This window comes from Corvus brachyrhynchos, unplaced genomic scaffold (genome assembly GCF_000691975.1).
Source record: "Corvus brachyrhynchos isolate BGI_N302 unplaced genomic scaffold, ASM69197v1 scaffold523, whole genome shotgun sequence".
NCBI lineage: Eukaryota > Metazoa > Chordata > Aves > Passeriformes > Corvidae > Corvus > Corvus brachyrhynchos.
The window spans coordinates 1,896,610-1,921,199 of NW_008237265.1; the positions used below are offsets into that span (position 1 = coordinate 1,896,610).

The 24,590-nt window shown below is 41.7% G+C and overlaps 2 long non-coding RNA genes across 2 annotated transcripts in view; one reads left to right on the forward strand and one right to left on the reverse strand.

Annotated features, from left to right (window-relative positions):
- Nucleotides 1–6,321, forward strand: part of LOC108445774 — an 8,321-nt gene extending 2,000 nt beyond the window's left edge. Inside the window, exon 2 of the long non-coding RNA XR_001860749.1 lies at nucleotides 824–6,321. This is a non-coding gene — a long non-coding RNA (uncharacterized LOC108445774). The remainder of the gene's footprint in view (nucleotides 1–823) is intronic.
- Nucleotides 6,322–11,416: 5,095 nt separating this feature from the next.
- LOC108445775 overlaps nucleotides 11,417–24,590 on the reverse strand; it is a 42,057-nt gene continuing 28,883 nt past the window's right edge. Inside the window, exons 2-3 of the long non-coding RNA XR_001860750.1 lie at nucleotides 15,833–15,896; nucleotides 11,417–15,523 (exon numbers count right to left, since the gene is read on the reverse strand). This is a non-coding gene — a long non-coding RNA (uncharacterized LOC108445775). The remainder of the gene's footprint in view (nucleotides 15,524–15,832; nucleotides 15,897–24,590) is intronic.

Sequence of the window (24,590 nt, forward strand, 5' to 3'; positions counted from 1 at the left end):
GGCCGTACCCGCGCTCCCGCAGCGCTGCGCCCGCTCCCGCACCCCGGCAACCCCCTCGGTCCCCCCTTCCCTTCCCCAACTCGCCTTCTTAACTCTGTTCCTTTTGCAATCCTTCCCTTGTTCTACATCCAGCTACTCCAGAATTTCACCTGTGACTCTTTGGCCATTTATTCCCATTTAATCTTTAATTCCCTTGGTTATTAGCATCACTTACAGTTTTTTCTGCAGACGGGCCCTTTATTTGGCCGGGGGATGTGTGGAATAAATGGACTGTGCACTAAACTAAAGCACCTTCTTTTGTTAAGCCAAGCACACATTTATTTGACTTTTTAAACCCCCCTTTTTTGCAGAATAGAATTCTGGCTGTCACCTTCTGGGTGGCTCCAGCAAGCAGAATTTATCCAGGCATGAATCAGACCAGGTATGCCCCATCTCCTCAGCATGCCCCATCTCCTCAGCATGCAGCCTGGTACCAAATTCATCCTGAGCAGCTGTAATCCCATTGGCACTATTCAGCACATCCATCGACATTCCGCCCAACGACAGAAAGGACAGGCTGCAAACTGACACAAATTCCTTTATAGAGCCCCACTTTCAGGACCTGCTAGATAATAATAATTCGTATTGGCGATTTTCCCCATCTGCATATTAACAGATGCATGTTTGTCAGAGTCCTCCCGTTTCCTCTAAAGCATTTGGTGACTTGGAGAGAGCTGAAACACCAGTGGGCTGATCAGGCATGACAAAGTTTTGTGTTTTTCTTCCTATTGCTGGAATTCTATAAAAGTTTTTACTGGTTGTGATCTGTTTATCCTTGTAATAGGTGAAGCCACACTGGGCAACTCAACGAAGTCATGCTGTGACTACCACTGTCAGGAACATTTTCATCCCTTCACAGATCAGAATAAAGCATACTGTGCCATGAAATATGAAGAGCAACTTGTTACACCTGAAGGTTTTGCATTTGAATTGACATCCAACAAACAAGCAAAGTGCAGACCGAGCAAACCACAGCCCATAATTACTTAGAAAGGCAGGCCCCAGTTCTTTGGATAAGTGTTTGGCTTCAGAGGCTAGAGAATTCTTTGGAGGATATAATCCTTTAGCTATAAAAATACTAATAAATACTCAAGTGAAAATGAGTAAAAACCTTGTTCTTTCTTACGAAGTTTGCTCAGTGTTGTCACAAGAGCAAATAACAAATAATTCGTACACGCAGAAGTTGCATATACCAAAAAGTTCTTCATTTTCAGTGTCCTTTACTGCTTTTCTCTGGTTTAAAGCAGCAAGGCATTGTCAGAGCTAATACAATAAATAGTCAAACTCAGCAATGAAACAGAGCAGTAAGACTTTAATTTCTCATTTATAAAATAATTTTTAGAACATGTAAAAACATGCTTTTAAAATAATTAAAGGTATACTGAGGGTATTCAAGATGGAAAAGTAACAATTTTAGTATATTTTTTCTCATTTTTTTATCTACATGTTCAATGACAAACTTCCCAGTATTATGAAGCTTATGGGAATTGGCTAGTGATTCCAAACTCTACATGCCGGTTTGAAATTCTCTCCCTACGGTTTGTAGCTCAAAGGGGTATGAGGAAGTTGCATGGTTGTATATTATTAAATTCTAATGGAAAAAATACTCCCTTAAAATTCTTCACTGCTTTATTAAATGATCCAAAAAATGAGAGGTGGGGCTGGCATAACTGCCAGGTGGAATGATTGCCAGATACCTCCTATTAGAAGACTACATTTTCAGTTGCCATGAAGAGTTTGCCAAACTTCAACTGTTTGGCTGAAAATGTTCCTCACCAGGTGTGTGCCTGGGGGATGATTTGTATGAAAATCTTCAGCCAAACATCTTAGGCCTTTTTGAGAAGGAGCCTACCAAAGATTGGTCATGCTGCCAAATTACAGAAACCTCTTCTTTGAGAAGCTCCTGCTTGCCCACGTTTGGAGCAGGGGTTAGGATGGGAGTGGCATGGTAAGTAGGGGGAGTTGGCTGCTTCACTCTGGCCAGGCTGCCAACTTGGGAAAGCCTCAGCTTGTGTACACCAGCCAGGGGCTCGCTGAGGTTTGACAGAGAAAATCCCAAAGCCCTCACTTTCACAGACCATGCTGCTGGTGAGATGCAGACAAACCTCCCTGCCCGACACCAGAGCTCTGTCATTCTGCCTGGGATGGTGGAACTGTCCACCTGGGCGCCACAAAACCACCATCCTCAGCTCTTAATGTCTCTCCTGTGGCATCCACACAGCCTAGTGCAAGTTGCTTGATTTCAGTATGGAAGAACTAAAACTATTAAACCAGAATACAAGGAAAAGAAGGGAGAAGGGAAACAGTTAACTGACAGAGACTGGTGGAGCAAGGGAGGCAGGCTGAGTGTGAAAGGTGGGAATAGACTCTGCTTGAACAGGTAAGCTAAAACTATTTGCAAAAAGAAACTGGGCTTCTTGGCTGGGGAAGCAAATGGGAGCAGGTACAAAATAGACAGTGCTGAAAAGCCAGAGCATTGTCAAGGGAAAAGAGGGAATCACCAACAACTGTGTTGTTTATGGAGATGCTTGAAATAGAGAATTATCTTCTTATTGCCATCAGATGGCTCAAGTAGCACTGTGGGATGGTTCAGAATACTCCACTCCTCCTGATGACTCATTTGGATCTTAGTAGACTGCTACAGGATAAAATCTCTGTTCATGCAATTTGCTATTAACCCCCTTCCCTAACTTGCAAAAAACCAACTTGCTCAAGCATGTGCACTGACACACAGACACATGCATACATGTGTCAAAACTATATTGAAACAAGGGTTAATCTTGTTCAAAGAGGATTAAAGTGTATAGAATCAAGTAGAGAAAAACAGGAATAAAATCTGCTCTGCAGCAAGCAGCATTTCTTGTATACAGCCCTTGTTTGTACAGTACAATTCTCACCCATGGGCCTTCCATCTTTTCTGCTGGGGCCCAGCTTCAGGAACTGGATGAAACAAAACAATGCCAATATTGGCGGCTACCCTATTTTGTATTCTCCTCACTAACAAGGTGCAGTTCCATGTCTTATTTGCTGGATGCTTCTCAAACTACCCACTGGAGGCTGAATTATAAGGTTTTGCTGTGGCACTATTTACCACTGTGGTCCTTGGACACTTCTCAGAGATCCTCTAATTCATATTCATGGAAATCCCATGAGCTGAAGGAGAGATAGTACCCACATTTTAAGAGTAAGATTTTGGCACAAGTATCCCCTCCATCCTGGGAGCCTGAACTCCTGGTAAAGCACCGCAGATACTGGCACTGTGTGCTGGAAGCACCTTTCCCCTGGATCCCACTGGCAAACCCTTGCCAGAGTTCACAACCAAGGAGCGTATGAGGAACCAACATTAACTGACTTATAATATGAGTGTGTTAAAAAAAAAAAAGTAAAATACCTGCCCTCATGGATTTCTGCCAAACACACACCCTTTGTTCTATACAAGGCACAGTTCTAAAGCAAGCTCTACCAGGCACTAAGAGGTTAGGGAGTATTTCCCATTATCCCAGGTTAATAAAACTGGTTTTCTCAGTGTTATAGTGCTGGAACACCATAAAATAAAATCAGTTTTAAAAACTATTTTCTATCCTTTAATATCTTCATTTTAAGTAAATATTAAGATTGGGGAAGGTTTGACTCATAAATTTTGCACGGTTGGAAATTCCAGTAATGCCTTGGGGGGCGTAATGGGCTGCAGAGCATTGCTGGTTTGTGTCCAAGCGGATACAGTGGGCACTAGCCAAGATCCCAGCTCCTGTAACTGGTGACGGCTCAGGGTCCACATGGGCTCACATGTGTGCTGAACTGAGGAAAGGACTACAAAGTGACCATCGAAACTACCTGCCAGGCCAAAGTCAGATTTGCTTTTCTTTTGGCACAAAAGGAAGACTGGGAAGCTGCAGCGAATGCACATTCCTTTCACACTGCCTGAGGCAGGAGGATCCAGGTCAGGGCAGTAGCGAAGGCCACAGTGCACTTACTGGCTGTTTGAGTCTGTGATTATTTTGGATTATTGTTCCAGTAACACTGTGTTCAGCTTCTTGTGAATTTTCATCCTTATTGAATATTTTCAGTGTTTTGAATGTGCCTAGAGCTGAAAGTCGTAACTCAAAGAAACCTGTAATAACATGAATGCTTACACTAACTTTTACAGGCACCTTTCAGACACCTCCGGAAGCAAACCTCTGAGTGTGATAAATCCAGAAATCACAGGCAACATGCCTTCTGCAGCTAAATGGGAGAGTATTTAGAAAGAAAATTGTTTTCCAAGGTGAATGAGTGTGGCAAGAACTCATTGCAAAGAGATTGAACCATAAATTCCTTTTTGCACAGCACAAGAGACCTTGAGTCCCAAAGGGCAGCTGAGTCTTTGGCAGAATGAGCTTCTACACTGCAGCATAATGATGCCAACAGCAACGACCCTGCACTGTGGTCAGATGGCACCTTCCAGGAGGACACTTGGTATGTTTTGGCAAAGAGCAAACAGTTGCCTGAATATATGCTACACACAAATTACTGAAACTCTGATGATATGGGCAAAATGTTGCTAACATCATTTCCAACACAAAGACCAGCATCTTCTCAATGGAATGGTAGTGGCCTTTTGGGATGAAATGTTCTTGGCACACTGTTATAACCTGAAACCAGCCTCACTCAGGGCAAGCTTGACCAAGGCTGAAGAAATTATTCCAGGAGAACAAGAGTTAGAATAATCCAAACAAAACTTGTAAAGGACTCGAGTATTATTTTGAAGGGATTCTTCTAATCTAGAGAAAGGAAAATTCAAGTTTCTCCCTACAAAGTACTTTTGTCATTCTTGCCTCAGCTCAGGACTTCTATTTCACCAGAAATATACTTATAAAAAACTTCTAAAATCACATTCTGAAATCCTAAATGACCTATGTGGAAGAAATGTCCTAAATCTGGAACTGTTGGCTAGTGTGTGAGCATTTTCAAAGAAAAAAACCCAAAAAACAAACAGAAAAACCTGAATGTGAAAGCAGCTCTTTCATTTTCCTACAGAATACAGGATTACTTCTGATAAAACTTGTAACTTATAAAGATCTGTTTCTTTGGAGAAGTACAATTCACCCCCCTGTACTCTCATAATTAGAGAAAAATGAACCTGGCAAGTGATTTAATGATTAAAAAGTAGGTAAACTAAGAGTTAAACTTCCTGTGTTCACAATGGACACTGTTAATTTCAAAAGGTGAAAAGGCAAGTGAAAAATAAAAGGAGCTTAGGAGATGAGAAAGTACTGGAGCTTCCTTCTTAATGTCCAAACCAGCACAATGTCGTTCCCAACACTCAACTGCAGGTAATCCTCTGTATAAAAGTCATATTCTTATCTAAACCTTGTAAGAGCAGTATTCACATCTTCCAGAACAAGACATACACTCTTAGAAAGTAAGGCTGATACCCAAGTAGAAAAATAATGGAAGAAGTGGGATAAACCCCCAGACATTCCTCTGTTCAGTGGATTAGAAAAGTCAAAATCAACCACCCCCAAATTTAAACCAACCTAGCCAAGTGTTATTTCCTAGCTTTGGTTTCTTTTTGTCACAACATGTTATTGAAACGTGGATTTTGGTTGATGAATTTACTTGTAGCACAGGACTGTGTGACAAGCAATGTTTCTGCATTTTGTCATATGTCATTAGTTTCCTCCCCATAAACCATGCTGTCACTCAAAGATACCTTCTATGGGTCTTTTTAGTCTCAATAGATTAAATTTTGTATTATTTTAAAATAAAGAATGGAAAACGAGCTGGAGTAGTGAAATCAGGGTTAATTCAATTGCATTTTTAAGGGTATCCTGACATTTGAAAAAGTGGCCAAGCACATTCTGGCTGCTTGTTTTGATATAGATACATCTGTCAGGAATTTGTGCACAAGCTTGTATGGGACTCCCAGGATTGTGTGTGTTGTAAAATAAATCTGTATTGGTCTGCTCCCAATCTAAATACACTTGTGACTAAAGCTCTCACATGCAGATAGAGATCTAGCAAATCAAAATATGTTTCCAGGAGCTGTAACTTATTGAATTTATATACAAAATCTAACAGGCGATGGAAAAAAAAAATACATAAAAGATTACTTGAACTCTTCCATAATACACTCCTACCATTAGATCTTATTTTATTGAATGATTCATGCCTTATTGGCTTTTCTAGATTTGCTTTTATATTTCTGCCTCACTATTTTAAGATGTATTATCTTTAGTCCAAAAACTGCCATCCTACCTAAACCTATTAAGAATTTTCTATGATTAAATCTCATTGAATGAAGATTAGTGAGAATTATGGCTCTTTCATAGTGAAGTCTGAGGGAACACACCAACCACAGCTTGCCATAACCCAAAAATGCCTTGCCCACCTTTACATTTTGTAATATCAAGATGTGAAGCTATAGAATGGATTTTTTTCTTAACTGAGAAAAACCACTGGAAGACACACTGATTTGTGTTCAGCTTGTTCTTCACAGAAGAAAGTCTCACAGTTTTCATACATTCATTATGAAATATTATTTGTACCATGTGCAGACAGAGGATGTGTCGCTTCTGTAGAGATGCCGACAGGGACCCAGATCTCAGGGTGGGGGGGAGCTCAAACCAGGACATGTTTGAACCACAGACCAGTTCCTCTGGAACCTGACTGCTTTGCAGGAAATTCTCCGATCTGGAGCCACCACAGATGGCTCAAAATCTGTCTGCACATGCAATTAGCAGAAAATGAACAGAAATTGCCATTATTTGGGAAAGACCAGGGCAGTTGCTGAAAAAAGTACTTTGAAGCTTTTATCTCCCATACTTTCTGTTCACTTCAAATAAAACCCCACTCCCCATTTAAAAAATCCTAAAAATTATCTTCTTGGTCATTTAAGGAACCTGGAGCATACTGTGTGGTTTGAAGTTACCTGAATTCCTGAACTTCAAGGTGGCAGCAGTGGACAGGGACTCTGACTTTGGGCCTGACCGTGTTGAGTGCTTAGCAAAGACAAGGACTTTGGTTCTAATGCCTTTTGGGCTACAGCCCTTTTTACAAAATAAGTAAACATCTTACATATTTGTAATATATAATCTCAAATTTTAGTTGAAGAAATAGCATTTAAAGGGTATTCCTCTGCAGAGTAGTTAACAAGCATTAATTAGAAAAATCCACACCAACTTCATCACCTTATTGACTAAAATAAACATTTTCCTTTAAAAAAATGCATATAATAGTTTAATCTGAAAATTTCCCCAAAATTCTAAGTTAGTGCATGATTATTTCTAATGGAAAATCTCAGTATGCCTTTTCTGCAATGAAAATGTTTAAAAGATAAAATTCTTAAAAAATATGTTTTCTTACATGGCTAATTCCAGATAATTAAAAAGAAAAATCATCTTCTCATGCTCACCATATTGAGATCAGCATTTTGTAAACAGAAAAGTTTAAGATGAAAAAAATCCATGTGTGTGAGGTTTGTTTAATAAAAGTACTCCAGTTATTGGTCAGTTATTCAGCTACGTCAGAGTACATGGTAAGCAAGCCCACATCCCTTTGAAACACCAGCTTCTGTTTTTGAGGTGTATTTTAGTGGCAAAAGAATATTAGTTACACTATGAGTTGTTGATTTATTGAACTGTAGAGGAAACAGCCTCAGACACTACCTGAACTGCTTCAGCCTGAACTGTGTAGGCTGCTGCTTTGCCAGTATTTCAAAGTATGTTTAGCTGAATGAGCGTATTTTGAACATTACAACGGGGTGGAGTCACCTCTTCACTTCATCTGCACTTCATGGGAGCTTTGGTACAAAAAGGCCCAAAGTTATACACAGTGGGAAAACAGGCATAAATAAACATAAAATAAAAAAGTCTCTAAAACATTTTGCACCCCTCCAGCACCCTCCCTAGTAAAGGGCATGAGAGAACCTGATGTCATGAGGAGTATGGGAGTCCCTTGGGAGTTGCCTCCCTGTCCTCTTTCTCTTCCTCTTCTCTTTCCCCTTTTTCTCTCCCTTTCCCTTCCCCTTGGTGAGCTCTTGCAGCACTCCATAGGTTGTGTGCATTTTAGGATGTTTTCTTTCACCTGAAGTGACCTCAATGGCTCAAGCAGCACCTGAGGAACAGCTCCATCCCCTCCACCAATCAGCCCAGTGCCAGGAGCAGGAGGTGAGAGAGGGGCTGGCCCCAGCTCTGCCCACACCCTCTGAGGACACCGCACTAACGACCTGCTTGCTGAGGCTCAGCAGGATACCCAGGGCTGTCAACAGGATACAGGGAAAACTTGTGTCAGTATGTGAATGTCATGGGGCCACAGGTCTGATCTTCTCCCCAGTCACAGACCTTACTCCTCACGACTTGAAAGGACTCAGGATTTGTGCTGGTTTTGCCTGGGGTAGAGTTAAATTTCTTCCCAGTAGCTGGTAGTGGCTGTGTTTTGGATTTGTGCTGAACAGAGCTGATAACACAGGGATGTTTTAGTGAGTGCTGAGCAGGGCATGCACAGAGCCAAGGCCTTTTCTGCTCCTTGCCCACCCCACCTATGACAGGACTGGGGGGCACAAGGAGTTGGGAGGATACACATCCAGGACAGCTGACCACAACTGGCCACAGGGACATCTCAGACCATATAGAATCATCCCAATATACAAGGAAGAGGAGGAGGAAGGGGGGGATATTTGGAGTGATGATGTTTGTCTTCCCAAGTCACTGTGACCTGTGATAGAGTCCGGCTTTCCTGGGATGGCTGAGCACCTGCTGTCCAAGGGAAGTGGGGAATGAATCCCTGGTTTTATTTGCTTGTGCACACAGTTTTGCTTTCCCCATTAAACTATGTTTATCTCATCCCATGAGTTTTCTCACTTTTTCTCACTTTTCCGATTCTCTCCTGTGTCCTATGGGCATGAGGAAGCAAGCAGCTGCACAGGGCCGAGTTTCCACCTGGGGCGGAAACTCCATGACAGAGTTTCTCACACAATGAAACCCTTGTTCAACTGCAGAGGGAAAGGCTACCAAAATGACAAAGCAGAATCCATATGAAGCAAACTACAGGAGAAGCTTCCCCACCCTTCTCTTTCCAGGTTTCAGAGGAGGTCCTTTGCTGGGCTGGTCTAAACACCAGTAACTCAACAAGGATCAGGTTGTTTCACATCAGCCTGGGACCTGGGGTGTGCAGGGACAAGGTTGGAGGCAAATACCACTCTGAGGACAGGTCTGATACAGTCTGGTTACCTTGCTGGAGGGAAGACACTGTCTGGGCTTGAGCTGTCCATTCAGTTTAACCATCTGATATGGAAAAGCAGAGCATGTGGTTCAGGACAGCAAGCTCATACTTGTTTCTAAGTCATCATTGGCCAATACCTAGTTCCAAGCTCCATGGCGAATATTTGAACACTTACACAGACATTGTGCAAATGAAAGGAACTTCTTGATGGAAAAACGGCTGTGTGTGTCAATTGTGGGGTAAACATCTTCAGCTTGTCACTGCTTATAAACAAAAACCTGGCCAAGGCAGTGGTCACGGTATGAAAGACTGCAAAGTACAGTACATTATTTTCAACTTCTAGTCACTTTTTTTAAAATGGGATTAGTTGTCTTTAGTTATCCATTACCTGCTCTCCAGAATTTACTACTGATATTCATTAGTGTTACAGGAGTACTTGAGATCTCATCTTAATTTTAGGGCACTGCTGTGGTACTGTGCACGTTGGATAATGTACAGGGTTAATATAGATATTAATGAGGAGAAATACAATACAGGGCAAGGCTGGGAGCAAGAGCAGTGGTTTGGGGGATGTGTTGCATCTTTGGGGAAGAAGGAGAGGCTAAGCACTAAACAAAATGCTGCCTTTAAATTAAGCTTAGTAACTCAATGTGGAACTAAAGTAGTATCTCTGACTTCAGAGGTCCCTTTAATTCAAGAGGTGTGTGATTTAGTATTACCTGTTGTTATTTCAACCTTTAGGTATCCAAATATTGATAAATAGAAATAAAAATTGGGGATGAAGGAGAACAGAGCTATTAACAACCGTGAAGCTAATCAAAGAGTGCTCCCTGAAATTACAAAGATTTTCTTTTTAAAATGTAAGTCCCAACTAATCATGAGACCATGATGTGCGGTACTTTCAGCACAGCTGGGAAGATAATGCCCTTTTATTGATTGTGTGAGGCTGGTATTTGGAGCCATCGCCACAACAGTAGCATTTGCTTGGGGTGATCAGGAATAATTAAAATGTTTCATTTGAAAGAAAACTCATGCAACTCTTTATTTATTATTTAACTAATGGGAGGGGCTTTCATCTATAAATGTTCATCTATTATTTAGAAAGGAAAATGCAGTATGGAGTTTTTCTTCATATATCAGATGGTTTTCTTATCTGCAAGGGCTGAATGTAACAGTTTATAAATGGAAAAAAATAGCTTTTGAAAGGTACTGCAGTATCTTCCAAGTGACAGAATGTCTCTGAAAAAAAACACATTATGCCTCAAACATCCCCTCCCCAAAATACAAGACTGTAAATAAATAGCATTATTTCACACAAGGAAGTTATGATGTTGAACCGGCAAAGACCTCTGTTGTCTGCCTATAAACACGCTATGTAGAAGGTCTGTCCTGGAGCTTTCCCCACCTGCTCAGACCCATGAAAGCCCTTGAGGCCTTGGCCAGACTATCCTCAGCCAGAAGCATTAGACTGTCAGTGTAGAATGCCCTACACTGATTATAATGTGATATGATGCTCTGAAAAGGTCTGATTTCCCCCTAAACCACCTGGTTACTAACTAAGCTTTCTCCCAACTCACTTTTTGGTCAGCTTAGGCTCACTTTCTTTGCTCTCTGATGCACCCAAAACTATAGAACTAAAGCCAATTTTTATGCAGGTATCCTGGGGTGACTGTATGATTCCATATTCCCTATGGTCTGCCCTATGCCAGACATTAATCCTGTGCCTTCCTGTTAAGCTGTTTCTCAGGAGAGAGGGGAGAGAAGCCAGGTGAATTCTTCAGAGAGCTTTGTGCTCAAGGACATGCACACTCCCCTGCATTCCTCTGTGTTCCTGCTGCTACAGAGCCGAGGAAAGCACCTTCCTGCTTTTCCCAGCTCTCAGCTCCTTTTCTCGGGAGAGAGATGGAGAGTTAAAACTCTTTGCTTTTTATCTAGCCTGCTAGTTGAGGCAAGAACTTTTCTTGGGACTGTTCTGCTCCGGTCTGGAACAACATCACTGGGAGGCCCGACACCGCAGCCCAAAGGGGCCCACTCCGAACCCGAGCTCCGGAGAGGGCAGAGCCGCACCCACAAAGGACTCTGAAATCTTCCCAGGTCTTCTCCACAGCGAAAGGTTTTATTATTTAACATTATTCATTCTTTTTGGTGCCTGAGTGCACCCTGCTTGTTAAATAAATAACTTTTTTTTCACTTTCCTCCAAGGAATTTCTTTTCCCCGAACCTGGTGGGGGAGGGGCAGCTGAAATCTGCTTTCTATCAGAGGAAGTTTCCTCCAATTTGTCTCAAACTGTGAATCCAGGTCATTCTGTCTATGTCCTGCCACCCATTACCTTATCATGTGTTACGTCTTTCTGAGGTTGCAACTTACTTACAGTGTTTATTTGCATAATTTTACATCAGAAGAGTCCCTGCTGAGATGCCCTTAACTCCACAGAACAGAGTTCCCCAAGCCTCCGGTTTCTTTATCTTCTTTGGAGGCTGAACCAGGGATGACACCTCTATAGCTGAGCCATTTCAGATTCCTCTTCCACTTGCCCTCTGCTAAGCAGAACTCAGACGTACTGAAGGGTGGAGACTTGCATGCCCAATTCACATGGAATTTTTGCAGACCAGCCTGCTAGTGACAGATCCATCAAGCATTGCTTCTGAAGAGCAGCTCCTAGTCTTCCCTGCCAACTACTATTTGGAAGGCAGAAATTATCCAAGATATAGAAGTTTTAAGGCACATCAGGAGGCTAAAAGCACAGTGTATATATGTAACTTTTCATTTGGGGTGTAGATTTAGCAACTTTGAAGTGCCAGAGGATGTTTATTGCGTGTATTGTCTATAAAATGACATTACTAAAGCATCTTCTCTTAGAAGGCTTAGGCCTTTACAAGGCAAAGGCCAGTACACACTATCAGCAGAGGACAGCATGTTCTTTATATATCCATAAAGATTTCCAGTACACTTGTTGGTGAATTTGCCTGAACTCCATTATTATATCCAAAGACAGTAGCCAGCAGCTATTCAGAAGTGCTCAGAAAATGTGTCAGCAGTTAGCAAGTGAATTCATTTTTCTGTTTTAAAATTCTTTCAAGAACTAATAAACTACAATAACAATAGAACCTTTGACACTCTTACTCAGACCAATGTTTGGACACCTGACATGCTTGAGTGAAGTGTGATGGCATCTCTCACCAGCCCATGTCATACAGTTACACAGCATCTCCCTGCAGCTGGGAGCTACTTGGATGGACACGCTGTGCTGTAGAGGCAGGTGGAGAACTTCCCTGCAGGAATGGGATCACAGTCTCCACAGCTTTCCCCTGCCAACACCAGAACTCCGGGTGTGCAGCTGGCCCTCACTCACTGCCAGTGGGAATTATACCTGTGAAATGATCTTCCAGATACTGAAACCTGTGGTACATTTAACTACAAGACATTGGTGGCATAACCAGATTTATGAGGCCCCTTGAGTTACACAATGCTGACAGAAATGGTGATCCAACCTACTTTAGTCTCAACATTTTAATACCGATTATTTTGGTTACCAAAGGTTTTGCTGTGCAAGATCAGAGTGCTAATAAGTTTTAAACTCCCTAAAAATATTTTTCATGTTTCTTATGCAATGGAATGCTACAATTTTCCAAAGTCTGGTATCTCAACAGTTTTATAGACTTGAAGCTGTAACCTGCACTCAAGTGAGTGCCACTTGAGGAATAAAACTCTCTGTTGCTATTCCACCAAATTACCTGATCCTCAAGCTGTGCCACTGATTCTGGACTAAATACTGCAACTACTGTAATTCTTTCTTTAGATAAAAACCGTATTTGTGGTAGATAATTACTTTTCTGTTAGATTCTGGCCCTTCTGAGGAAACAGAAAATTTTGCAAGTTAGAGAAAGTCATGAAAGAGCTAGATGAATGCAAAAAATGCATGAAAAGCAGTTTCTCTAGCCAATATCACCATACTGCTAAACAGGATAGCAACAATAAAGCCACAGCACGTACACAGCACCAGTATGTATACCTGGAAGCTTATATAAAGCAAGCATGTTCATCAGAAAAAAGCCACCTACATTTGGTTCTTGTTTTTGGTTAATTTTTGCATTGTTTAGAAGTACTTTTAGAAGTACTTGTTTAGAAGTAGTTTTAGGTGAAGCATTGTAAAATGCATTTGAGAGCAAATTATTTGCCTGTATTTCTTGCGCAACTTAAAATTTTCTAGCATTGGATGCACACAGAGAAAGAAAGAGCAGCTGCAGAACCAGAGTCACCACCATTAAAAGTAATTAAAACACAGTATTAATCTTTCACGGCAATTATTCTTTAACTGACCCCTCCACACTGTAAGAAGTGCCTAGTTAGAGCTTTCCCTCCAGCAGCAGCACTCTGACCTCACCAAGGGAAGAGAACACTCCCCATGAGACATGCCAGAAGGAGAACCAACCAAGCATGGCATCTCCCCCTTCAGACATCCAAAATTTACACGGAGCGGTCACACTTGGCCACATTCCAGGCTAACATTCCCTGCAAAGTAAAAATCCTTTGGTTATGTCAAAAAAAATCCCAGAGGGAGTGTATACAACACCTAAGTCATGCAACTCAGTTGCACGTCAGGCAAATACAAGTCCACCAAATGCAACAAGTGCAAATCTCCCTTCTAAGGAAAAAAAATTATATGAAATTTATATGGCTGACAATCCCCTCACGGCATTTCCCACATACTTCTATGCCACACTTTTTTTACTCATTCTCAGTCCATGGTTGCATCATCTCACAGGTTAGCTCTAAGTGTCAAAGCTGGTGCTAATGTGGTGACAGCAGGAAGGACAAGGAGCGGTCAGGCTGATCTAGACCTTAATACAAGGAAAGAAACAATTTTCATCCTGTGTCTCACCAGTTTCCTACCCTGGGTTCATCTCCAGGCCCCCATATGCCATCGCATCCTTCCAGCTTCCATCCCAGTGGCTTTCAGCTCCTGCACACAGTCCAGCCCTGAGTGCCACAGAACAGTGCACCGGGACAGGAGAACCATGGTCACAATTAAACCCACTTCTGCTTAGGTTTGGTATTGTTAAGCGTACAAAACATCCCCCTCTTTACAGGGCACAACTGGTGTGAAATAATATTGGCAATAATATTGGCAAGGGACATATTTCTTATATGGGACAGGCCTGGGGCTCTTGTGCTCCTTTCCACTACCTCTGGCAGGGCCAAGGAATTCAAAATGTCCCTTGTCAGGTGCAGCTGTTCTGTGTGTGCCTTTGACTCGAACTTCAGTGAAGGGACAAACGGAGCGTTCAAAAGGAGACTGTCCTCCACCCCAATTCCTCAAAGAACCCTTGCTCAAAGGGTTGTGTCCACATTAGAAGAAATATCCTTAAACTCCCGTATGTGGCAAAAATGAAAAAGGATTATCAAGCAGTGCCATGATTGCTTCTTTAATATAATTAAATTAATTTCGGGTAGTGTTGTGTAAAGTAACCCATCTGCTTAGAGGCTACATTTCATTGTGCAATTGGGCCACGTGGATGTGCACCAAGAAGTATGCAAAGTTCTACAGAATTTTAGGTTTTAGATTGCTAAATGTTTTCTAAAGAGTAACTATTTTTAACTTAATTGGTTATGTTCTTAAAATCTTTAATTGCAAAAATTAAATCAGCATCTACTTTTCTGAGAATCTGAATTCAGTGAGAGCAATCGTTCAGAAGTATTTCCTATTTTAATGGATCAGTGAAAAAATACTGAGATAAAATAACAGCATGGGGTAAGATGAGGACTAAAGCTACGCTTAGTGGTACAGTATATCTTTGGGCCAAGGCCCACAGGACAGAAAGCATAACCAGTAATCTTCATAATGAAAAATGGTCACCATCATAAGGGGATTCTTCGTTAGCATCAGGCATATTCTTGTCTTTTCCAACACAATTTTCTCAGTATGAGTGAAGAAGATTACTAATGGTGTCCTGAAGTAGGGGATGGAAGGGGATGCATCAAAGGCAGTAAGAGCAAGACCTTTTTTCTGATCTTTTGAAGATTTGATGGGAGGAAAATATGGGTCCTTTGCAGGGATCCAAGTTCTGTTTGTCAACTGACTTGGTCTTTTCCGTTTCCCACTGTGCCTTAGTCAGAGCAAGAGGTGAATGGAGATGAGGCTTCCCAACAATTCTTCTGTCCAAGAACTGACATCTAAAGTCTCTCATTCCCTCCTCTACCCTCCATCACAGAACACTTCTGGCAGCAACCAGCCTTTGCAAACTCTAGCTCCCGGTCACACTGTTTGGTTTGGGACTTCAGCTGGGAAGGAAAGGCAAAGAACACAGTGTAAAAAAGTGATCCTGGGATCAGACAACATCCATGTGAGCGAGCTGCCACTGCCATATCCCAAGAGGCAGACACTGACAGGCTGTCACGGCTCCCAGGACATGGATGAGGAGGGAGGACAAGCTCCCTGGGGAAGGTGAAGCTCAGTGGGCTGTTGGCAGTATCAGGGCATGTAAATACTTGTCATGTTTCCTGGCTTTTCTGGATGTCTACAAATTGCATAATGACACAACGAGGAAAAGGGCCATTTGTTCTAATACTGAGATATCCCATGTATCCTACCTCTTCAGAGTTTATTGCTGGGGTTTCAACACAGCCATCAGTCCTGAGGCAGAGCTAGCAGGAGCTGAAAAACACAAGGGGAGAGATTTGAAAGAATAAAATCAGTGTTGGGAAAAAAAAAAAAAAGAGTACAAGTAGAGGAAAACTGAAGCACCAGGTAAGAAAAGCCCACGTCCTTTTCCCACTTTAAAATAAAGCAATTCTCCAAGGCTGATTTATTATTTTTTCTCTCTGGAAAACTGCAAGCTCTCAACAACCTTATCCATGGGGTCTCTCACACTGCACACACCTAATTAAAGGATATGTCATCATCCAAATTTACTGCAATATGTCAGTGGTCTGCTTGCTCCTTTTCTGTGGCACTGAAATCTCAATATGCAACTTCTGTATTTTCCCTCCACTATTCAAAACCAATTCCACAAAACCAAACCAAACCAAATCAAACCCAAAAAGCCCCCTATCGATCATGACTGCAACCGCCAAAAAATCCACTGGACACACAAGGGCATCCAAGCTGTGCCTGCAACTTTGGCTTTCACTTAGGAGTGATCCAAGGGGTTTAGGAGCTGATGGAAAGCACAAAGTAACGTAACAGCTGCGTTTCCGACATTAGTGTTTGTATAAATACAGCATCTTTCACACTAGGTCAGAAAACAGTGTGTATTTTTATAAAAATAAATCTGTTTTCTACAGCAAGCAAACCATTAGAGAATATAAAACTCTTTAGTTTGTGTGCTTCTCACCTCCTTAAAATTTCAGAAACAACGGAAGAGCACATGCGTATGTATACACACACACACACATTCACACAGACACGTGTCAATTAGATGAATAATGCCAAAAAATTATTAATGCGGTATATCTGATACGCTATGAAAGAATTATTCACTTTAAAGAATAAAATAATTGCCAAAAAGAAAGCTATTTTGAGTGCATCCTGTACCAAAACACTCAACAGGGTTTGAGAGAAAAAGATAAGAGAAATTTTTATTATTCTAAAATAAGAATATAGTTACACGTTTACAGTGTAGCTGAGATGCTTTGTTGCTCTTCATCTGTTTTCAGAGCTAGCTACAAAGAAGTTTCCCATAGACTACATCACATCCATGATTATAAAGATATTTAAAAATCCCAGAAAGGGACTTATCAAATTAGCCTTTGATTACACTGAACACTTTACAGATAGGTCACTACTCACTTGCATCCAGAACTTAATGCTAAAGGAAATAACTAGTGAATGGAACAGCTATTTTGTCACATGCAAGGTGCTTTATGCCTTGCAAATTGTTGGGAAAAAACAGGTAAATCCTCCAACCCCCAACCCTGTTGTAACTATAATATGATTGAATACAAGTGCTAAAACCATACTATTTCTGTATCCAATAGTGTCATAACTGAGATGCTTCTAAGTATGAACCACATGAGCAAGTTAGAAAAAAATATTTGATTCAGATAAAAGACTGCAGCTAAAAACTTGGAAATTGCATTTCCTTGCATCTTTGTCCATACCCAAACCTTAGAAGGTGGTATGATTCAGCCTATGCTTTCACTGGGTGGATGGCCCTCACCCAATCACTGTATAAAAATGTTTATTTGTCCATTTTGAAGCTAAGATTCAAAGAGCTAGATTTCAGAGCATGACTACATTTGCAGTCATGTTATCATTACTCCTTTACTAAATACTAAAGCTATAGACCAGTATGTCTCTAATTGTGGAAAACGTTCTTAATAAATCAATCATGGTTGCATTTTAAAAATTATTTTAAGAGTGGTAAAATATTTTGCTTAATAAAATAGTCAAAACTGACTGAGATATTTATTTACGAGAACAGTCAGAACTGATTTTTTGAGAGTTAAAAAAACCCTCCAACCAAATTATGACATGTTCTTCTCAGATTAATTTCCAGCGACTGACAATTTTATGCTGTTTGCACCACATTAGTAGTTGTGTAGGCAGAAAAAGGAGGTTCATAAACAACTATGTTTTTTGGTGCTTAATAGTATTCTAACTGTGGAGTCTTTCAATTATTCCAGACCATCTTCCCCTCAATACTTTATGTGATTTTTAAAAATGTTTATTTTAGGAGCTGCTTTCTCCCAGTAAAGTTTACTATTTTGGAAACATTTCCATGTAAAACATGCTTTTGCTCTCTGCATATGTCTTACCCAAGATGGCATTTAAAATAACATTCCCAACTGGATTTCCAAGGGTCAGATGCAACTTGGCAAGGCGGAGACAATGAACTGATTATACCTTTGCGTTTGGTTTGGAGCGATTGTTTGCAGCCAGTGCAGCTGAAGAGTTAAAGCCATGTGCTGAATTTAAATCTATAAACATGAACGATGGTGCCAACTTGGCAGAGAATCCTGCATTCAAAAGGAATGGGGCTCCCTGGCTGCCCCAACAGAGGCAGCAAGGAGGAGGGGGAGCTGCTGCCTCCCCAGTCTGCACATGCGACGCCCCCGTGCCTACGCCCCCAAACAGCCCCTACTTTGCAGAAAGTCTCTTTACAACAAAACAAGAAAGGTCACAGTTTGCATTTCAATGAGCATATTAAAAGGAGATCTGGCATTATTTTATTCCTTCATAAGAAAATTCTCAGATCTCAAGCTATAGCTATAAAGACAAGTGGTTTTTGTAACTGAGTTTAAATCAGTCCAACTCAAGTGGGGCTTACGGGTTTCAGGGTAATAGGCCTGAGCCAGCCTGGAAATAAGATGTCAGCTCCCAGCAAAACTGCAATAGTATCCTGCACAATGCTTTCAGACACACCATTTAAAATTCAAAATGCAGCTTGGAAGGAATTGAATTACAGTGGATAAATCTATATTTCATTTTAAGGACTGCAAAAGGCTATACCTTCTCTAAAACCAGAGGACAAAAAAACAAAGCTAAGGAAATGCTTTCTTTGGGAAAGACAGTCTTTTTAGTACATATTTTTAGCTTGATTGCAGGCTCTCAAAAGATCAGGCTGTTGGTGATATACCAAAGTTTTCAGGAGATATCTTTATCAGTGTACATTAAAGCTGTATGAACGGCTTTCAACGTTCTGAATCCTAGAGGATGCCTATTCTTTGTCAGTCTGTACACAAATGAAGACCTCCACACCATCTTTGCATCTAACTAAGCAGGAAACATTTCAGGATGTAACCCAAACATACCGACATAGAAACAGAAAGCAAAAAGAGCACCCAAACCCAAACCAGAAGGGAGATTAAGCTAATGCAATGTTTTCTGTTAAAGGACAAATGTCATCTTTTATTCAGCTGGACTCTTTTTCACAGAAGAGAAAAACCCGGCAGCACTCCAGTGCAGTGGTGAGCAGTGCCCTCTCACTGCCTCCAGACGCACGGACATTTGATTTGCTGCTGATTAGTGCGGGCAAAAGAGGGGGGGAAAGCTGGCATCAAGTCACATCCTCCATCTTAGTCCCAGCTGGTACCAAGCTCCGAAGAAACAAAGCGACTTCAGACTGTGCGATCATATATTCATGACCAAGAAGAAATATAAAAACCAGCACGTTTGAATTCCTGACAACCATAGAAGAATAGTGCATTGGCATGTTGAATTTTTCCAGCCAGCCTTTGCTGACCTATAAACCTTTGTGACTGGAACAAATGCAAATAGAGCTGACTTGCCTCCCAAACTACTGAAGGGTATTCAAGCCGAGTTGTGTCTAACAGGCTAACAATAACCCACTGTCCCACCCATGCAAAACACACAGTCTGGGAAAAACAGCTTTAGAAAAGCACTTGACAGAGACATAAAGTGCAGACTATGCCAGGAAAAAAAAAGCCATCTTTCTTATCTTTTTTTATACTTCACCTAAAATTCCACAATATAATGTAATATGGAGTAAAATTATCTAGCTATTAAAAGAAGAGTGCACAGTTTCGAAAACAGGCTGGAAATTGGCAGCTGAAAAAATCAGCGACTGCACTGTCTGAGGTCCCATCAGCTTCAGCCACCAAATTTCATGCCCTAAAAGCAAACTTACAGTAAATGACAAACATAAAAAATGGTTGTGTGCTAACCAATTGCATACTAGCACTGAACTACACTACACTTCAGGAAAAGTGTATTCAGAGTAGAAGGTCTGCTCGACTACAAAAATTCCTGGCTATTTCTCTTTAAGTGGTCACTATTCCTGTGTTTTTACTCAGTGAAGGGTGATAACTGACAATATTGACTACTCCAGCTTCCATACAGGCCCAAAAAAAGCTACAGGTGAGGAAGATCCAACTCATATGGTAACCCAACAAAATCTTTTCCAATCAGAGAAAGGAAACAAGGCACCACTGTAGGGCATTTACTCAGTGAAACAATTTCTTTTCATGAGGGGGCTAAAACAGGGAAGTGGGCGACTCTTTTCCCAAGTATTGCATGCCCTTGTGATTCTTGTATTTGACTGAGTACAGGTCTGTGACTGAATGGGAGCAAGCAGCCTTCCCTTGGTCCACGTTCGCCAGAGGCCAGTTAAAGCAGCCTCAGTCCCTGTGCAGATGGAAAGGGCTGAACAAGAGCACAGGAATGCAGTGGCAATGTGGTGCTACCTCAGTGCTCCTGCTGTGTGTTAGGCAGGGCCACTAGGGATGGAATCTGGCCCTAGACTTCAGCCTGAGCACTTCCACCTTATCAGATAAATTCGTGCTTCCTTAATTCAGGTATTCATCCATCTAATTCCCTGAAGCTGTGGATGTAAGCAGTGAAGAAAAAGGGGCACCTCATGATGAGCACTCAGATCACCAGGTGACTGTGCTTGGAAGCCTGGGCTGAGCAAACTCCTGATCTGGTACTGAGATTTAGTCCCCAGATCTCATCTTCCTAAAGCAGAAAGAATCCAGGCCAGAGCACCAGTCCTACAAGCAGCTGCCATTAGTCTTTTCGCATTCAGCAAAATACTTGCGTGTCGAAAATTGATTGTGTGCAAATGCTTGGATTCTGAGCATGACAGATACATTTTTGAAACTTTTTCAACATCTGGCTTTTAAGAACAGAGTGTTAAGGAAAGCTGAGAAGATTTGTCTCAAGTTTCCATTAAAGCGCGTATGACATAAAACCATTTCATAAACATTCCCCCATTCCCTCATAGAAAAAGCAGAGGCAACTGGCAGCCAGAAAACTTAAAAGATACCACAAAAGGAGACACTCACATTTCTATCACCTGTGAGAAAAAGGTAAGGCAGAACCCTTGTGAGAGGCTACTGAATTTGCACAGGAAGAAGGAAGTCTCTTCTGGACCAAACGTCAATGTACGCACGCGCTGGGAGGTTTAAAGCAGAGTCTGGCTGCATGTGGAATCACTTCAGAATCACTGACTTACATGCAGTGACAGATGCAAAAGATGTACAAAATAAGTAATGTATCTGTGGAGAACTCCCAGCAATGAGCTTAAAAATCTGCCATTTTGGCATGTTTCTTATGAAAGGAGATCTGTATCCCCAACTCTCAGACATCCAGGAGATTTGGGCTTGCAGCAGCCCACAGGGTGTTTAGGCTGGAATTCATCCCATGAGTAGCAGCCGCCTCTGTTAGGAACCAAGTGTGACTTGCCTTTTGGGCTGCTTGTGCAGCCAGAAGAACAAGACACCTATCACTATAGGAGTTGTCTTCTGAGGTGACAGAAGGCATTCTCCACCTCTAGAGCCATTACAATAGGATCCTTGATGTCATTGATGACCTCAAAAGACAAGATGTAACATCCAGAGGCTGAAGCTTTCTATCCATAGTCTTGTGTTATAAAGCAAAAGCATATCCCAAAAATAAATTCCACTACGTTGAAACTGCAAATGGTGAAACAAAAGCAGGTATTTCATTGAAACTCACTGACGGTCATCTCTTCCTTGCACTTCTGCATAAATTTTATATGCTCTAATTGTATTTTGTTTTAAAATACTTTTTCAGTGGCATTGGTATTGATCCTAATTTTTCTGGATTTGCAGCATTTATAACCATTGTGGGGCTAAAGTCTGTAGAAAGACAAATATCAGAATATGAAGGGCATGCTCTTCCTTTGGTTTTTCTCAATCCATGCTTGCTAAAGGTGTTAGTGTTGCAGAGTGTCAGCAATATTCTGCCTTGTGATGAAATGAATGAAGCCAAATTACCATTATTCTACCTTAGAAACAACTAGTAGATCATTCTGCAAAAACAAAGATGTGTAAAAAGTCTCTTTACATTTCATGTAATGCAGCAAATTTATTCTGTGGATTAAAAGGAGTTTACCTCTGAAGTGCACATTAAAATTCACAGATTTTATGGACTTGCTTCAATGTGAAAAACAACTATGCTTTTTCTGTTTTAAAAATCTTTTCCTGCTACAGTTCCAAGAACTTGAAGGGTCAGATGAGTTTCAAAAGCATTAACGTATCTAAAACTTTCATCTGATCCTTGGTAACTTTTGAAATATGGAAGCAGGCAAAGCACAGCTGAAAAGTGAGCTCCCAGCTGTGGCACTGCCCCGGTACACAGGTCTGCGGGATGTCTCACACATTTGTTAGAGGCCTTTTGGAAATGCACAGGCTCTGTTTACTCAAACCAATCAGATCTGACCCAGAAAAGCCTACCTCAGTGTCTCTTGGGTCAGGGCACTGCTCCATGCACCTCCTGGCTCTCAGTTCACATCACCTCCTCCATCTAGTCATTCGTAGGACCGCTTGCTGTGGGGTGCAACATGTTTTCCCAAAAGTCTGCTCCACTGGACAGCTCCATGACTGATTAAGTAAAGCTAATAAAGTAGTGGTAGACACCACAGTTCTCTTAATTCTGTTTTGCATGTCCTTGTTCTTTTTTAAAAACACTGAAAATTCTTATTAATACCAAAGACAGGCATGACAAAGCCATTTAGTTTTTCTGACCAGTGACAAGACCAACCTGTGGGCCCACAGGAGATACTACGAACACCCAGCCAGAAGAGCATGAACTTAATGACACTTCACATGTGTGTCCTGTCTTACATGAAGCTGAAGAGTGGGGAAAAAAAGGCCTTCATAGCATTTTTTTGAAACAGCAGAATTTTTCCGTGGTCCCTTTTGACCTTCTGCAAGAAGAATACCTGAGTAGGTGTCTCAGTCAATTGAACTTTAAATTCAGACTAAATGGCCATTTCAGTCCAAGCATTCCTTGATTAAGTTTCTTCATATAAGATGGGGTAATCATCAACAGTAGAGATTAGATATACTACAAAAAGGTATTAATCAGAATGCTTTGAGTGCTATGAAAACCTCAGCAAGCTAGGAAGGCCAAAGATGAGACAAATGCAAACCCAGAACTAGCAAAAGGACACTCATGTGGGGAGCTTTACACACACTGTAAGCTCAATAATGAACTCAGAAAACCACCTTTCAGGTCCACTGTCCTGAAACTCTTGGCCAGTGGTCTTCTATTTCTAGCAGGCTGTTGCTTTTTTTTGAATCCCAAAGGCAGCACAGATTTTCCACCCATCGCTGTATGAAGACGGCCCAGGGTTTCCTTCTGCCACTCCCTACTGCAGCATTCTCAGGGGTGAAACTGGGCCTACAATCACGAGACCAGCAGAGGTTGCTGGTTTCCTCAGCAGCACTTCATTTTAGAAATGTTAAAGGACAGAGGCTTGAAAAAGAACATTTCTGGAGAATTACATTTGTTGTTTGCAAGGCAAGCCAAAATTGATTTGGGTAATAAAACCACACAGTTATCAAAGAAACAAATTAAAACCAAAAACCTTTGGACCTCCTGACTCACAGCTACAACACTACCACCATGTCTTGGTTATACACAACAGAACAGCACTAAGACCCTTAATTCAATGCCTGCCCTTGACTAAAATCAAGCACACAGGAGAACTGTCCCAAAGACCCAAACTAGGGATGCCTCTGTTCCCATTTCCCTGCTGACACTGACTCCAGCCTGGAATGGACTCTCAATCCATCAAGAGCTACCGACCCACAAAGCGCCTGCCAACTGGGAGAGCTTCTCCAGCTTTCCTGACACATGAGGAGTACAACGTGCAGCCTAACATCCTCTAGGGCTTCCAGCCCATACGTCTTTTTGCGCCTTTTAGAATTTTCTGTGCTGTGGATTTGGAAGTCTCTTTTCTTTACAAAGAAAATTATCACTGATAGACAGTTTAAGCATGTCTGATTAGTAAATGTGAGAAATCATCCCTGTTCTTGTGTTCCTGTGAGTTGGCAAATTTTCTCATTCACTCACTGTTCAGCTTTAGTTTAACTCACCCCTATTTGAACAGAAGAGCATTACTCCACTATTGGCGGTTAGGATTTTTCCTTTTGTTTCTTTCTCTCATGGAATTTTGTCCCATCTGTTGCTAAGAAACAATAACAACCACTACTTAAGAGAAACCAAAAAAATGGCCAAAGTGGGGGAAGGGTGCAGCTGGCTACTTTCTTACCTGTGGGGTTTTCTCTTTGGAAGAGCAAAGATACCGTGAGATTTTGGCTGGGGGCTGAGGGTCTGGGCTTGGCTCCTCTTGCTCTCTCGCTGTCAGCATAGGAGGAAGACGGTTGAGCTGTTGCTCACTGTGGGGAGAATTCACTGCCACCACCAGAACCCAGCCCTGTACTGCTTCTTCCTTACTGTGGGTGAGCCTTCGCTCATAACAGCAGCCATTGGACCTTATTAACACCCTACCTCACTAGAAAGGACTCTCACCATCTACTGGGCTGCCTCAGGGGAAAACCTGGGGCCCCGACCCCCTCCAAGGGAGCCTTTCCCGGCCGTGCTCGGGAGCCAGGCTGCTGCTGCCCCGCCCCACCGCTT